We start from the raw sequence: 14,382 nt of genomic DNA on the forward strand, positions 1-14,382 counted from the left end.
TTTCAATAAAGCATGCTAATGGTTATTGGTCAACGGTATATGGCATAGTCTGCGCTAGATCTCATTGGCTGAGAGAATAAATTGACAGAGCATGGGAAAATATGTTGGAATTTTTCAAAGGTTAATAATACGTAACGTAATATACATAATGTAGATATATATAATGAATTAAAGTAATTACACGACAGCATAAAATAGGATTTGAGTTTCATGTAGTCTTTTGGTGATTGATCCCATAATCTTAACATGGGCTTGCTTCTCCAGATCAGGTCTGGAAAGTCTTCAGAAGTATTTTCAGAAGGATAGGGATTCTTCTCAGTCAACTAATGAAGTCCTTCCTAAGCATCCCACACTAGTGGAAATCACTCACATGGTTTTGGTATGAAATGTAATGAAGCTGGGTGGTGGCAGCGTGTGTATGTGTGTGTGCACGGGCAGGTGCATACAATTTGGAATGCCTACTTCCACTGCCTATTTTCACAGTCTGGTGGTTCGAATGGAGTGTGTATATAAAGAGAATGAATAAACATAATTCTGGATTTCCCCTTTCTGCACCAAGTACTTGGTTTGAAGCAAACATTTGTGTATTGCTTAAATAGCAAACATTTTCAAATATTCAAGGAAAATATTACATTTTTATAATCTCAGAAAGCAACAAAGGACAAAATTTCTCAGCTACCTGAGAAGAGGTAGTTTTTGTTTGGGGAAGAATAAACAGGTGGATGGTCGTTTGAGTGGACCAACCAATTTCTTTGAGCCAACCCATCTCAGCCTTGATTGCAGCAAAAAGCCTAAGTATGTGGAATGTGTGTGGTTTCTTAGAACTGGGGATCTCTGCTGAATCTAGTCACAATGGAAGCAAAGCAGTTTCCATCACAATAATCGCTTTAACAATCGTGTGCCACTTCTTTCCAGGATCTAGAAGGGCTTGAGGATCAAAATGGCTTTTAAAATTTCTTCACTTAAACAAGGCCACAGCCACAAGGCTACTTGGGCCGAGTGTCTCTTGAGAAAGAGTGAGTGCCATTTTGTTCTTTGTTCCAATGACAGTTGTTGGTGCCACTGGGCCTCACCACCTGGCCTGTATCATGAACTTCCCCTCTTGACTGGGTCTAAGCCTTGAGTGGAAAGTGGGGGAGCCTCCCAACACTTCCTTGGAAATTCTAGGCAAGTAAATTGGGGAATATTTTCTTTGGGAGTCTCATTTTTCTCACCAAAATTCAGATATAGCTTCTGAAACTAATTATTCTTTTTTCATTATAAAAAATATTTTCCTTTATTTATTTATTTGCAGGCCCAGCCAAACTTGACTAGAAAAGAAGCCCGGGCAGGGGTTTGGATGAGCCCATGACGTGCAGCACGCTCCGACCAATTGGGAGGCCGTGAAAAAGGGGAGGGCGGAAGTGACGAGCCGTATCCCTCCGCGGGGCGAGAGGGTCGGTGGGGGGAGTCGGCGTCTCTCTCCCCCGCGCCAGCTCCCGTACACGGAGCCGCATTCCTTGGCCCCCCCACCCCCCTCCCTCGGGGCCCCCCCGCCCCCCTCGGGAAAAAAATCCACCCCAAATCACTCGAACCCGAGGGAGGCTTCCTTTCACCCTTGGGGAGACGAGCTTTCAACGGTTACCTCTTCTTCGTCTCCCCCCAAGCCCCTGTCCCCTCCCTGCTCCCACCCCCTTCTGGCGCCGGGTGTAAGGTCCCTTTAAGGCGACGGCGCCTTTCTCGGGTCAGACTACCGGCGGCGACGACCACGGGAGGTGAGTGAGCGAGCGAGCCTTCTCTCTCCCCACCCCCTGCTCCCGGGGGTTCCGTTATCTTTTCGCTGGGCGAGGTGTTCCGAGGCGAGACAATGAGAGGGGGATGGGGCCGGTACGCGCGGGGGTGGGGGCGGGGGGCCGGCGGCGCGCGCCCCCGCCCACCGCGAGTGGCGGCGCGGCCCGCGGCAGGGGCGGCCGCGGTGCGCGAGCGCGAGTGTGTGTGCATGCGCTCCGGGCCGCGGGAGCCGCGCGAAGGGCCGGCGGCGGAGGCCCCTGCCTGCCGGCTGGCCGGCCACCCCCGCCCCCGGCGCCCGTCGCGGCGCGCGCGCGCGCACTCGCGCCCCACGGCCCCGCACACAGCCCGACGTCCACACGCACGCCCGGCGCGAGGCGTCTCGGAGGAGTGGGCGGCGCGGGCGCGGGCGGTGGCCCGCTGGGGAAGGGGCGGGGGCGCGGGCGGCGGCGAGACGGCGGAGCGCTGCGGGAGGAGGGGGCGAGGCCGTGCGGCGGCGGGGGCGGGCGGCGGCGGAGCGGCCCCTGGGGGTGGGGGTGCGCGGCCCTCCCCGCCCCGTCCCCGCTCGGAGAAGGAGTGGGGCGCTCGTTTTGAGCGGGAGGAGGAAAATGAGTGATTGCTGAGCCAATGCCTTGTTATGTAATCTCTTCTTGGTCTAATAGTACATCCTAACCCTTAGTGCACTGCAGCTAGTTTACGAACTCTCCTCCCTCGGCCCCCAAATTTCTTTAGGGATGGCGCCGTGATTTATAAAATGGGATGGGGCGGGGAATCTCTATTTTCTGGTGATTATGTCCTGCCGCGGTGGGCGCCATGTTTATCTCGGGGACTATTTTCTTTAGATTCTTGGCAGCTTTTGCAAAGGACTACTGTCATTAATCTACTTGCTTTCCCTCTTTCTGCGTGTTCTGATTTCCTTCTCCAGATGTGGGATTCTCTCAAACTGCTAGTAGCACTTGTCTTGGACATTCTTAGTTCAGAAAAAGGTAGTGCTGATGAGTCCTCAGAGTCATTTGGTGGCCAGTCTCATTTTCAAAATGGAAATTAAGATGCAGTTGGACTATCTCAGAGCAGCCGCTGTCTTGATGCAGGCGGTGTAGCCCGTCCCTCCAAGCCCGTGGACACCTCTCACCGCAGCTCAAAACTCCACAGAAATGGGGTTTTACTTTTTTTTTTTTTTTTGAGACTAAGTTTCACTCTTGTCGCCCAGGCTGGTGTGCAAGTGGCACGATCTCTGCTCACTGCAACCTCCGCCTCCCGGGTTCCAGTGATTCTCCTGCCTTAGCCTTTCTAGTAGCTGGGATTACAGGCATGTGCCACCACGCCCCGCTAATTTTTGTATTTTTTGTCGAGACGGGTTTTACCACGTTGACCAGGCCGGTCTTGAACGCCTGACCTCAGGTGCTCCGCCCGCCTTGGCCTCCCAAAGTGCTGGGATTACAGGCGTGAGCCACGGCTCCCGGCCGGGATTTTACTTTTGTAGGCATTTACCCAACTAGAGGAAAGGGAAACGGAGGGGGCAGGGAGGGCTGCTCCTTGGCAAACGATTAATTTCGAGACACCATTGCTCAGGGTCTGAGAGCTTGAACTCTGACTTCGACCTGTTAGCACAATCGTTCTCAACTTCGGGGTGCATAAAAAGTAACTCGAAGATTGTTAAGCGTACAATTTGGGGGAGCCTCATCCCCAAATTTATTCGAATGGAGCAGAGGGGGGTTGTCATCGCTACATTTTTAAATGAGCAGTCCTGCGGCTGAGACTGATTAATGTGACTACTACATTGAGAATTACTGGTCTAACATAAAAGTGTTCAAGATGTTGAAACAAATGACACCTTGTGCCCTTGATTTCCTTCCCTTTTCCAGAGCTGTGTTGGTGTATCTCAAACTAAGGAGGTAACAGAATGGATTCTTGGGACGAACGTGATTTAGAGTTTCCACTCCCATCTTGAAGTAGTGGTATAATACAGGAAAGCAGTTCTCAAAGTGTGGACAGATGACCTGTGGGGATCTCCTCTTACCCTTTCAGGGGAGCCTCAAGGTCATAACTATTTTCAAAATAATAGTATGATGCTATTTATTATTTTCACTGATACACTGATGGTTCAAAAGCAGTGCTGGGTAAAACTACTGACGGTACCTTAGCACAAAGCAAGTCAGTGGCACCAAACTGCTTGAGAATGCCCTTGAAGCAGTAAAATTTATTATTGTATGTTTATCTTTTTGAGATGGAGTTTTGCTCTGTCGCCCAGGGTGGAGTGCAGTGGCACTATCTCGGCTCACTGCAATCTCTGCCTCCCGGGTTGTATGCCTCCCGGGTTGTATTTTTGATAGAGATGGTGTTTCACCATTTTGGCCAGACTGGTCTCGAACTCGACGTCAGGAGATCCACCCGCGTCGGCCTCCCGAAGTGCTGGGATTACAGGCTTGAGCCACCGTGCCCCGCCTGTTATTATTAAATCTTAGCTTTTGACTACTTGTCTTTTTATTTTTTTATTTTTTTATTTTTTATTTTTTTGAGAGGGAGTCTCGCTCTGTCAGCCAGGCTGGAGTGCAGTGGCACAATCTCGGCTCGCTGCAAGCTCCGCCTCCCGGGATCACGCCATTCTCCTGCCTCAGCCTCCTGAGTAGCTGGGACTACAGGCGCCCGCCACCGCGCCCGGCTAATTTTTTTTGTATTTTTAGTAGAGACGAGGTTTCACCGTGGTCTCGATCTCCTGACCTTGTGATCCGCTCGCCTCGGCCTCCCAAAGTGCTGGGATTACAGGTTGAGCCACCGCACCGGGCCTGTCTTTTTAATTTTTAAGAATTTGAGATGAAATAAACATGGATAAAGCATTTATGCTGCCTACGGAGGTGTGATTGTTGTCATGAGGGAAAAGCATTTGTGGGATTGGGTTGTGAGTGGCTTATATCATGGAGTACCATTTTTACTTGAAAGAACGACTGGCAAACTGTGGTTTTTCACACTTAGTATTTGGCAGGTATTTCTTGAAAATGAAGTGAGCTTGTCACTTTTAGGAAAACAATTGACAGTATTTATTACCAGTGATAAAATTTGGGTGAAAATTAGAATTTTTAAAAAGTTGACAGCTGGAGTTTGACAGCTTCCTAGTACTTAAAAAATTTCCCTTATGATATCAGTGGTTAAGGACTGTAATATTTAAAAATGTTGTGTAATGAAAATGTCGTTTGGAAGATGGGCATAACTTAGTAAATCTGTATTTTGCAGATGACCAACGCGTGATGTTGCAAAATCAAGCAAAAGTAAAAGAGCCTTTGAAAATACCAGATATAGCAATGGATTTTAACAGTAAAAAAGTGGATTGATATGGTTTCAGGTTCCAAAATGTTACTATCCTTTAAGAAACTACTATTTGGCCTAGCATAGTAGTTTGGCTCACTCCTGTAATCCCAGCACTTTGGAAGGCTTAGGTGGAAGGATAGTTTGAGTTGAGCCTGGTCAACATAGTGAGACCCTGTCTCTATTCATTTAAAAAAAAAAGAAACTACCATTTGTTCAGAGTTTTAGTGTTTACCAATATCCACAGTTATCTGAAAAGGTTATTAAAATACTTCTTCCTTTTCCGACTAGATTTTCATTATATACTTAACCAAAATGACATATAGCAACAGACTGATTGCAGAAGTAACTGTGAGAATCCAACCATCTTTTATTAAGTTAGACATAAAAGAGATTTGCAAAACGCAAAAAAAAAGTGTTACTTTTCTCACTTTTTGGAGGGAAGGTAATTTTTGTTGAAATGTTGTTTATGTTAACTTGTAATGGGCTCGTTTTAAAATATATTAATAAATATTTTAACATTTTGAATGTGGTAAATGTGGAAAGATAAATTTCACATAAAAGATCTTTGGCGTCTTCAATAATTTTAAGGGTCAAAAAAATGAGAATAATTCGGTCAGTCCTGTGTTTCTGCTCTTTAAATAATTCAAATCTAACTCCCCTGGGGAACTTTGGGAGAATTTATAAATAGTTGAAGCTGGTGGAAGAGGCAGTGACCTGGGGAAGAGTTCTAAAGCAAAAAGAAGCTTACTTTGAATACGAACTGGGATATTTACAAACTGTAGCCTTGAGGAAGTTACTTAGTCTTTCTAAACCACTGTTTTGACCTTATCTGTAAAATACAAACTTTAGAGCTGATTGATTACAAATCCTAGAGCTGGTTAATGCCTTTGTCATGATATCAGTATGGTAACATTCTGATAGATTCCTTGGTATTCTTGTTGGTGATAAGAAGCCATATCCACAGAACTTTTCTTTTCTTTTTTTTTTTTGAGATGGAGTCTCGCTCCATTACCCAGGCTGGAGTGTAATGGCTCAATCTCGGCTCAGTGCACCCTGCGCCTCCCGGGTTAAAGTGATTCTCTTCCTTCAGCTTCCTGAGTAGCTGGGATTACAGGAGGCACACGCCATCACACCCGGGTAATTTTTGTATTTTTCCAGAGATGAGGTTTCACCATGTTGGCCAGGCTGGTCTCAAACTCCTGACCTCTTGATCCACCCGCCTTGGCCTCCCAAAGTGCTAGGATTACAGGCGTAAGCCACCGTGCCCAACTGAAAAACATACTTTTATATGTAATGAAGGGGAGGAAAGCAGAAGAGAGACACTACCCTATTGCTAGGTTTTAGCAGAATTAAAAGAAATTGAAAGCATAAAAATGGAATTTAGGCAACACACAACTGTCATCGAAGAAAAGCTTTCCATCGTACTAGATATTTTTCTTGGGAAAGGGACTCCTGAATATTGACCCCTTTAGAAAAGAGAACTCGTTGCTTACTTTACTTGTTTTAGTAAGAGCACAGAACTAAATATTTGAGTGTTTCTTGATACAGGATTGGCTACCAGACAAGAAGAAAGTATTTTGAGTTTGGAAATTTTAGGTTATTAAGACTACTTAAAACCCATATGATTCTTATATGTGAGGTACTACAACAGTTAGATGTTGTGAGGGACAAAATGGGCTGTGCAAAAGATGGAATAAATAAAAGCTTATTACATGTTTAACTATAATTAGTTTTATACACATATTAAGTATTCAGCCCTATAGGTTTTCTGGTATTAGTCCTTTTTAGAGCCAAAAATTGAGGTAACTTGAAAACATAATTACCAGTTATGTTGAGGATTATCGTCGTTTATTTTTCACCCTGGAACAAGAAAGTGGTGTTCTTAAAATGTTTGTTTTCTATAAAATATTTTTCCTGTTCCAAATGTTCTTTTTATGTTGATTTTTGGGCAGGTGTGTACTGGCAGTAAATTGAAAATGTTAGATACCAAATTCTTCATTTCTGGATTCTTCGTTCTTCGTTTCTGGGCTTTACAGCTATGAAAGAACAAGACAAAGGAATTCAGAGCTTCAAGAACCAAGTATGTTAGGAGAGTTGTAGAAAACAGATCTTTTTCTGATTTTCTTTGAGATGAAGATAGGCAACAGTTGCTGGCCTTTAAATACCTTAAAAGTAGGCAGGTGTATCTGCAGGATTCTTTTTGCTGCTTTTAAATAGTACATTGTTTTCAAAGGTCTGTTTGTAGCTTGCCTTTACAATTATATAGACTTTATTGACTAGCTCATTATATAGGGCCTTAGTATAAAGTAGACTACCATATTCGCCAGCATTTAAGAAATAATCCCCTTCCCCCCCGGGAGGGTATTTATCTGGTACTCCCATATTATGGATTGAAGGATGAGACAAGAGACTGAGTATTGCTAATAGTTCTGTGTGAGCCTGCAGTGTTAAGTAAAACCTATTGAGTGCACAAAAATCGTGTTACAATTACTACAAAATAGAGAAACCACCTAGGTTACCAAGATGTCAAATAATGGATTAATAGAAGAAAGTAATGTACTTCCTTGGTAGCCTACATAATCCATCTTAATTTGTTATTTCTTATTTAACTATTTTTCTGTGTCTTAAGAAATGTATATTAAGTGAAAATGCCTGCATAAAAATAAAAAAGAAATGTATATATACAAGTTATGTGAAAATTGATCGTGGGAATAAATCAAGAAATTCAGCCAACAAGGATACCAGTTATTTAGTAAATACCAAAGAGGTATGGCAGAATGGACCAGTACAAAATATCACAGCTAAGATATGAGTAGGTAGTACCACCCCCTCCTACCCCACCTCAGTTTTTATTAAGAAAATTTCACACATGTGAAAAGGGGAAAGAGGCTGGGCACGGTGACTCGCAACTGTAGTCGAAGCACTTTGGGAAGCCAAGGCGGGTGGATACGAGGTCAGGAGTTCAAGACCAGCCTGACCAACGTGGTGGCTGGGTGTCAATGTTAGCGCCCAGCTGAACATCGACATTTTTGAAGAGACTATATTAGTTTTATAGAATGTTCCATATTCTGCATTCGATTATTTCCTTCTAGAATGTCCCACCTTCTGGATTTATCTCATTATTTATTTGTGGTGATACTTAATTTGTTCTTTTATTGCTGTATTTCTTTGTTTTTTTTTTTTTTTTTTTTTTTTTTTTTTGTGAGACGGAGTCTTGCTCTGTCGCCTGGGCTGGAGTGCAGTGGCCAGATCTCAGCTCACTGCAAGCTCTGCCCGCGAGTTTACGCCATTCTCCTGCCTCAGCCTCCGGAGTAGCTGGGACTACAGGCGCCCGCCACCTCACCCGGCTAGTTTTTTTGTATTTTTAGTAGAGACGGGGTTTCACCGTGTTAGCCAGGATGGTCTCAATCTCCTGACCTCGTGATCCGCCCATCTCGGCCTCCCAAAGTGCTGGGATTACAGGCTTGAGCCACCGCGCCCGGCCGATGTATTTCTTGTAAACGGAAAGTTAAATTTAAATAATGGATTTGAGCCGGGTGCGGTGCCTCACACCTATGATCCCAGCACTTTGGGAGGCTGAGGCGGGTGGATCACCTGAGGTTCAAGACCAGCGCAACCAACATGATGAAACACCATCTCTACTAAAAATATGTAATTAGCCAGGCATGGTGACACATGCCTGTAATTACAGCTCCTTGGGAGGCTAAGGCAAGAGAATCGCTTGAACCCAGGAGATGAAGGTTGCAGTGAGCTGAGATCGCACCATTGCACTCCAGCCTGGGCAACAAGAGTGAAACTCCTTCTCAAAAAATTAAAAAAATAAAATTAATTAAAATAAATAAATCATTGATTTGATTCAGGTTAAATATTATTGTCAGTAATACTTCATACATTGTTTTTGGCTTTTCTTATTTGTTTGCCAAAAGATGCCATAAACAAAACAACTGATAAGTAATGTGAATTATTAGTCAGTAGTTCGTTGGCTAATGTTTTTCTTTTGTTTCCTTTGAGACAGAGTCTCGCTCTGTTGCCCAGGTTGGAGTACAGTGGTGCGATCTTGGCTCACCACAACCTCCACCTCCAGGTTCAACTGACTCTCCTGCCTCAGCCTCCTGAGTAGCTGGGATTACAGGCATGTGCCACCACACCTGGCTAATTTTTTTTTTTTTTTTTTTAATAGTAGAGACGGGGTTTCACCATGTTGGCCAGGCTGGTTTCAAACTCCTGACCTCAAGTGATCTACCCACCTCGGCCTCCCAAAGTGCTGGGATTACAGGCATGAGCCACGGCACCAGGCTTGGCTAATGTTTTTCTATTTAAACATATTACGATCATAACCTTTGGCTTTTGAGATACAGAGCTACTGTAACTTTTAAGTTCAACCATAAATAAGATTTTTAAGGAAGAATATAGAAATAGGTTTCCATTTTGTCACTTTGATTCACTGCTCTCTGCAAAAATGATTTGGAAGTTGAAGAAGCAAGAAGAGTTTATACGTAGCAAAAGTAACCTGTAGAGGAATTGTAAAGGGGCCACAACTAGAAAAAATTTAGAACTGGGAAGGCTGGGCGTGATTGCTCATGCCTGTAAAACCCAGCACTTTGGGAGGCCAAGGCAAGCAGATCCCTTGAGTCCAGAAGTTCAAGACCAGCCTGGGCAATATGACAAAACTCTATAGAAAATACAAAAATTAACCAGGCATGGTTAGCACATTCCTGTAGTCCCAGCTACTTGGGAGGCCGAGACAGGAGGATTGCTTGAGCCCAGGAGGTCGAGGCTGCAGTGAGTTGAGATTGCGCCACTGCACTACAGCCCAGGCAACAAAGACCCTGTTTCAAAAAAAAAATTTTTAATTTAAACTTAAAACTGGGGATTAGACAAAAGAACCTGAAAATTATTTTCACAAAAATTATTCACCAGCCAATATGGATAGTGGCAAACAACCATAAAACCATAATTTTACAGGGTGAACATCATGATGCTCTTGTTTTATTAGGAGAAAATATGTACTTGGGTAAGAACAAGAGTGGCCTAAAAGTTGTCGGATGAATATGAAGATAAAGTCAAGTTTCTGGCTGGGTGCAGTGGCTCATGCCTGTAATCCCAGCACTTTGGGGAGGCCGAGGCGTGTGGATCACCTGAGGTCAGGAGTTAGAGACCAGCCTAGCCAATATGGTGAAAACTCGTCTCTACTAAAAATACAAAAACTAGCTGGCGTTGGTGGCAGGCACCTGTAGTCCCAGCTACTTGGGAGGCTGAAACGGGAATTACTTGTACCCGGTAGACGGAGGTTGCAGTGAGTCGAGATCACGCCACTGCACTCCAACCTGGGCAACAGAGCAAGATTCCATCTCAAAAAAAAAAAAAATCAAGTTTCACAGGTAGGTAATTACAGGATGAAGCAAACGAGGTATATATGGGTTTTATTAACAATTTTTAACATATGATATAACCATTTGAATAATTCATAAAAACCTTGTTCTGCTCTGTTGCAGAGTTTTTGAGATGGAGTCTTGCACTGTCACCCGGGCTGGAGTGCAGTGTCGCAATCTGCAAGCTCCACCTCCCAGGTTCACGCCGTTGTCCTGCCTCAGCCTTCTGAGTAGGTGGTATTATAGGCGCCCACCACCACGCGTGGCTAATTTTTTGTATTTTTAATAGAGATGGGGTTTCCCTGTGTTGGCCAGGATGATCTTGATCTCCTGACCTCGTGATCTGCCCACCTCGGCCTCCCAAAGTGCTGGGATTACAGGCGTGAGCCACCATGCCTGGCCTGAGAGGACAAATATTTTTAAAAAGAAACGATAGTTCTTTATGTATAGAATGTGGGATGATTTTTTTTTAATTGCGCTCGTTTTCAGAACATGTATTCAGTTTGATCAGTGATTTTCAGTCTTGGCATTATTGACATTTAGGGACAGATGCTCTCCAGGCTATCCTATGGATTGTAGGATGTTTTGTAGCACTCCTGGCCACTACCCACTAGATAGGTCAGTAACACCTCTCCTCATCCCCACCCCGATTGTGACTACCAAAAATGTCTAGACATTGCCAAATGCCCTCTGGGGGGGCAAACTTGACCTCTGGTAAAATTCATTGTCACCTATGAAGATTCCTTATTTATTTATGTCTTTTGTGAACTAGGTTTCCCTTTATGTAAGCTAGGTACAGCTGTTGAATGAATCCCTTCTGCAGATGTAGTGCGTAGCTTGGGCTGTGCCTGATATATGTTGGAGAACTCTGGAATATGATGAACTCTTTCAGTGCTACTGGAAATTTTATAGAAGGTTAGAAATGAGCTCTTGTTTTGAAAGTAAAGGTGTAGACTTTCTGCTGTATCTAAATCTCTGTTTTCCCCTTCTGCTGCCCCCTGCATTCATTTGCTTGAAAAAGATCTCTATTAGCTTAGGAATAGTTGAGAGTTTTGTGTGAAATGTTTGACATGATCTGTCTATATCCTTTGTTCAAGGAAAGATAATTTTGTTTATTTGCTTGTGTGTTTTGTTAGCTTGTCTGTTTTTGAGAACAGGGTCTTGTTCTGTTGCCTGGGTTGGAGTGCAGTGGCTCGAACACAGCTCACTTCAGCCTCCGCCTCCTGGACTCAAGAGATTCTCCCACCTCAGCCTGTTGAGTAGCTGGGACTACAGAGGTGCATGCCACCAACACCCTGCTAATTTTTCTATTTTTTGTAGAGATGGGATTTCACCAAATTGCCCAGGCTAGTCTCGAACATCTGGGCTCAAACAATTAGGGCTCAAGCAGTTCTGCCACCTCAGCCTAAGAAAAGATAGTCTTGAAAAGTTACTTGCTAAAAGGCTTGGTTAAACTAAATGTGTCCTCTTTGCTAATCTTTGATCGTTTGATTATATTCTTCTTAAAATTTATCTTTTTAAAATAAGTTTTTAAAAATTTTAATAGAGACAGGGTGTCTCTATGTTGCACAAGCCTGTCTCAAACTCCTGAACTCAGGTGATCCTCTCGCCTCAGCCTCCCGAAGTGCTAGGATTACAGATGTGAGCCACCACACCTAGCCAGAATTTCTTAACTACATATAAATTCTCCTGATGATCTAAGTCTCTTGTTCGGGGAATACATAGGATAGGATAAGAGGGGAAATAATGAGTAGTTTAATAAATATAAGACTGAAACATTTCAAGTAAAAATTTCAGGAGGAAGAATTTTCTTTAAGTTTCTAAGAAATGTATTTGTGGATGTGAAATGTTTCCATCAGATGATACAAGAGCAAAGTTGAAGATAGCTAATAGTTGGGGATTCGTATGGAGGTAATTTTTTATTTAAAATGAGCAAGAATGACCCTAGCCTTTTATTGTGGTCTTGGAAACTCATTCCCCACCAGTATCATTCCTTGAAGAAATGGCTGGTTCTAGGTCTGGGACAGGAAATGTATGAGATGAGCTGACACATCTTTACTGTCAGCAAAGATTTTATCAAACGATACTAGGGTGTGTCATAAGGACTCAGCAGCCAACTGAAGACATTCCCACTGGCCAAAATAGGACACGATGAGTATCTGTAAAGGTAACTGCATGGATCAACACATATCAAAGGCTGGGCACAGTGGCTTATCCCTGTAATCCCAGCACTTTGGGAATTTGAGGCAGGTGGGTTGCTTGAGTCTAGGAGTTTGAGACCAGCCTGGGCAACATGGTAAGACCCCCTCTCTACAAAAAAATACAAAAAATTAGCCAGACATGGTGGCTCTTGGCTATCCCAAAAGTTAGTTAGCTCTGTGTCCCTAGAGCTACTCAAGAGGTTGAGGTGGGAGGATTGCTTGAGCCTGGGAGGCAGAGGTTGCAGTGAGCTGAGATTGTGCCACTGTACTCCAGCCTGGATGAGACCGCATCTCACAAAAAAAAAAAAAAAGAAAAAGAAATTTGGATGGTGACTAGATATTTGATATTAAGGGATTATCAATTTTTTAGGCATGTAATGGTAATACAATTTTTTTGTTTTTAAGATGGAGTCTTGCTCTGCTGTTCAAGCTGGAGTGCAGTAGCGCAATCTCGGTTCACTGCAACCTCCGCCTCCTGGGTTCAAGCAGTTCTCCTGTCTCAGCCTCCTGAGTAGCTGGGATTACACACCTGGCTGATTTTTGTATTTTTAATAGAGACAGGGTTTCACTGTGTTAGCCTAGTTGGTCTCAAATTCCTCGCCTCATGTGATCTGCCCCTCTTAGCCTCCCAAAGTGCTGGGATTACAGGCTTGAGCCACTACACCTGGCCATACAATTTTTTTAAACTATAATCTTTTAAAGTCCTTATCTTTCAGAGCTACATACCAAAATATTTGTGAATATGATGTTTTAGAGATTTGCTTCAAAATAATATGGGGAAGTGGGGGCATAAATGAAGGAATCCATTTTGAGTTGATAGTTTTTGAAACTGAGTGACAGATACGTATGTGACTAAACTTTTGTATTCAATTAAAATTTGTATCTCATTAAAAATAGCAGAAAAGGAACCACTACAGTCTTGATTCAGAGACTCATAGTTGTAGTATGAAAATTTGCCTCTTCACTTGGTTGCAGTATGAGTCCCAAATTTACTGCCCATCTAAGTTTTCCTTTTTTTATTTCTTTTTTTTTTTTTTTGAGATGGAGTCTCGCTCTGTCGCCCAGGCTAGAGCGCAGTGGCACGATCTCAGCTCTCTGCAACCTCCTCCTCACGGGTTCAAGCGATTCTCCTACCTCAGCCTCCTGAGTAGCTGGGATTACAGGCATGTGCCACCACACCTGGCTAATTTTTGTATTTTTAGTAGAGATGGGGTTTCACTATGTTGGCCAGGCTAGTCTCGAACTCTTGACCTCAGGTGATCCCCCTGCCTCGGCCTCCCAAAGTGTTGGGATTACAGGCATGAGCCACCGTGCCTGGCCGTTTTCTTCTTGATGTAGCACTGTATTCACTATGGGCTGGCCTTTAATACCTGAAATTCGCATTTCTATTTGGCAGTTTTGAAATAAAAAATGAGAAATTAAAATGCCCCTTAATTAAGGATTACATTTCAACATAATTTTTTTTTAGTGTGATAAGTATCCAGTCCTTCATAGCAAGAAATTAGGGAAGAGGGGGAATAAATGCATTGTGGTTTTTTGTTTTGTTTTGTTTTGTTTTGTTTTGTTTTTTCCCTTATGGGAAAGATTTGGTATAGAAGGAGGTTAAATGTGTGGAATGATAGTTTTGGAAGATCTATTTTTTTTTTTTGGTGGGGGGCACATTTTCAGAATCTGAATGTACATGTTAACACTGCATATTTAGTAATTCCTGTGCTCTTTGTTCAAAAATAGTTGAA

The 14,382-nt window shown here is 43.5% G+C and overlaps 1 protein-coding gene across 5 annotated transcripts in view; it reads left to right on the forward strand.

The window, feature by feature from the left end:
* Positions 1-1,413: 1,413 nt before the first annotated feature.
* POGZ (pogo transposable element derived with ZNF domain) overlaps positions 1,414-14,382 on the forward strand; it is a 58,511-nt gene continuing 45,542 nt past the window's right edge. For 3 of the 5 annotated variants that reach the window (XM_030937225.1, XM_030937227.1, XM_030937229.1), the window contains exon 1: positions 1,414-1,754. The gene's annotated coding sequence lies outside the window, so the exon portion shown is untranslated. Of the gene's footprint in view, positions 1,755-6,219; positions 7,154-14,382 lie in introns of those variants that run through there. The other 2 variants (XM_030937228.1, XM_030937226.1) reach the window with 2 other exon arrangements.

The sequence above is a fragment of the Rhinopithecus roxellana genome, chromosome 8 (assembly GCF_007565055.1).
Source record: "Rhinopithecus roxellana isolate Shanxi Qingling chromosome 8, ASM756505v1, whole genome shotgun sequence".
Taxonomy (NCBI): Eukaryota; Metazoa; Chordata; class Mammalia; order Primates; family Cercopithecidae; genus Rhinopithecus; species Rhinopithecus roxellana.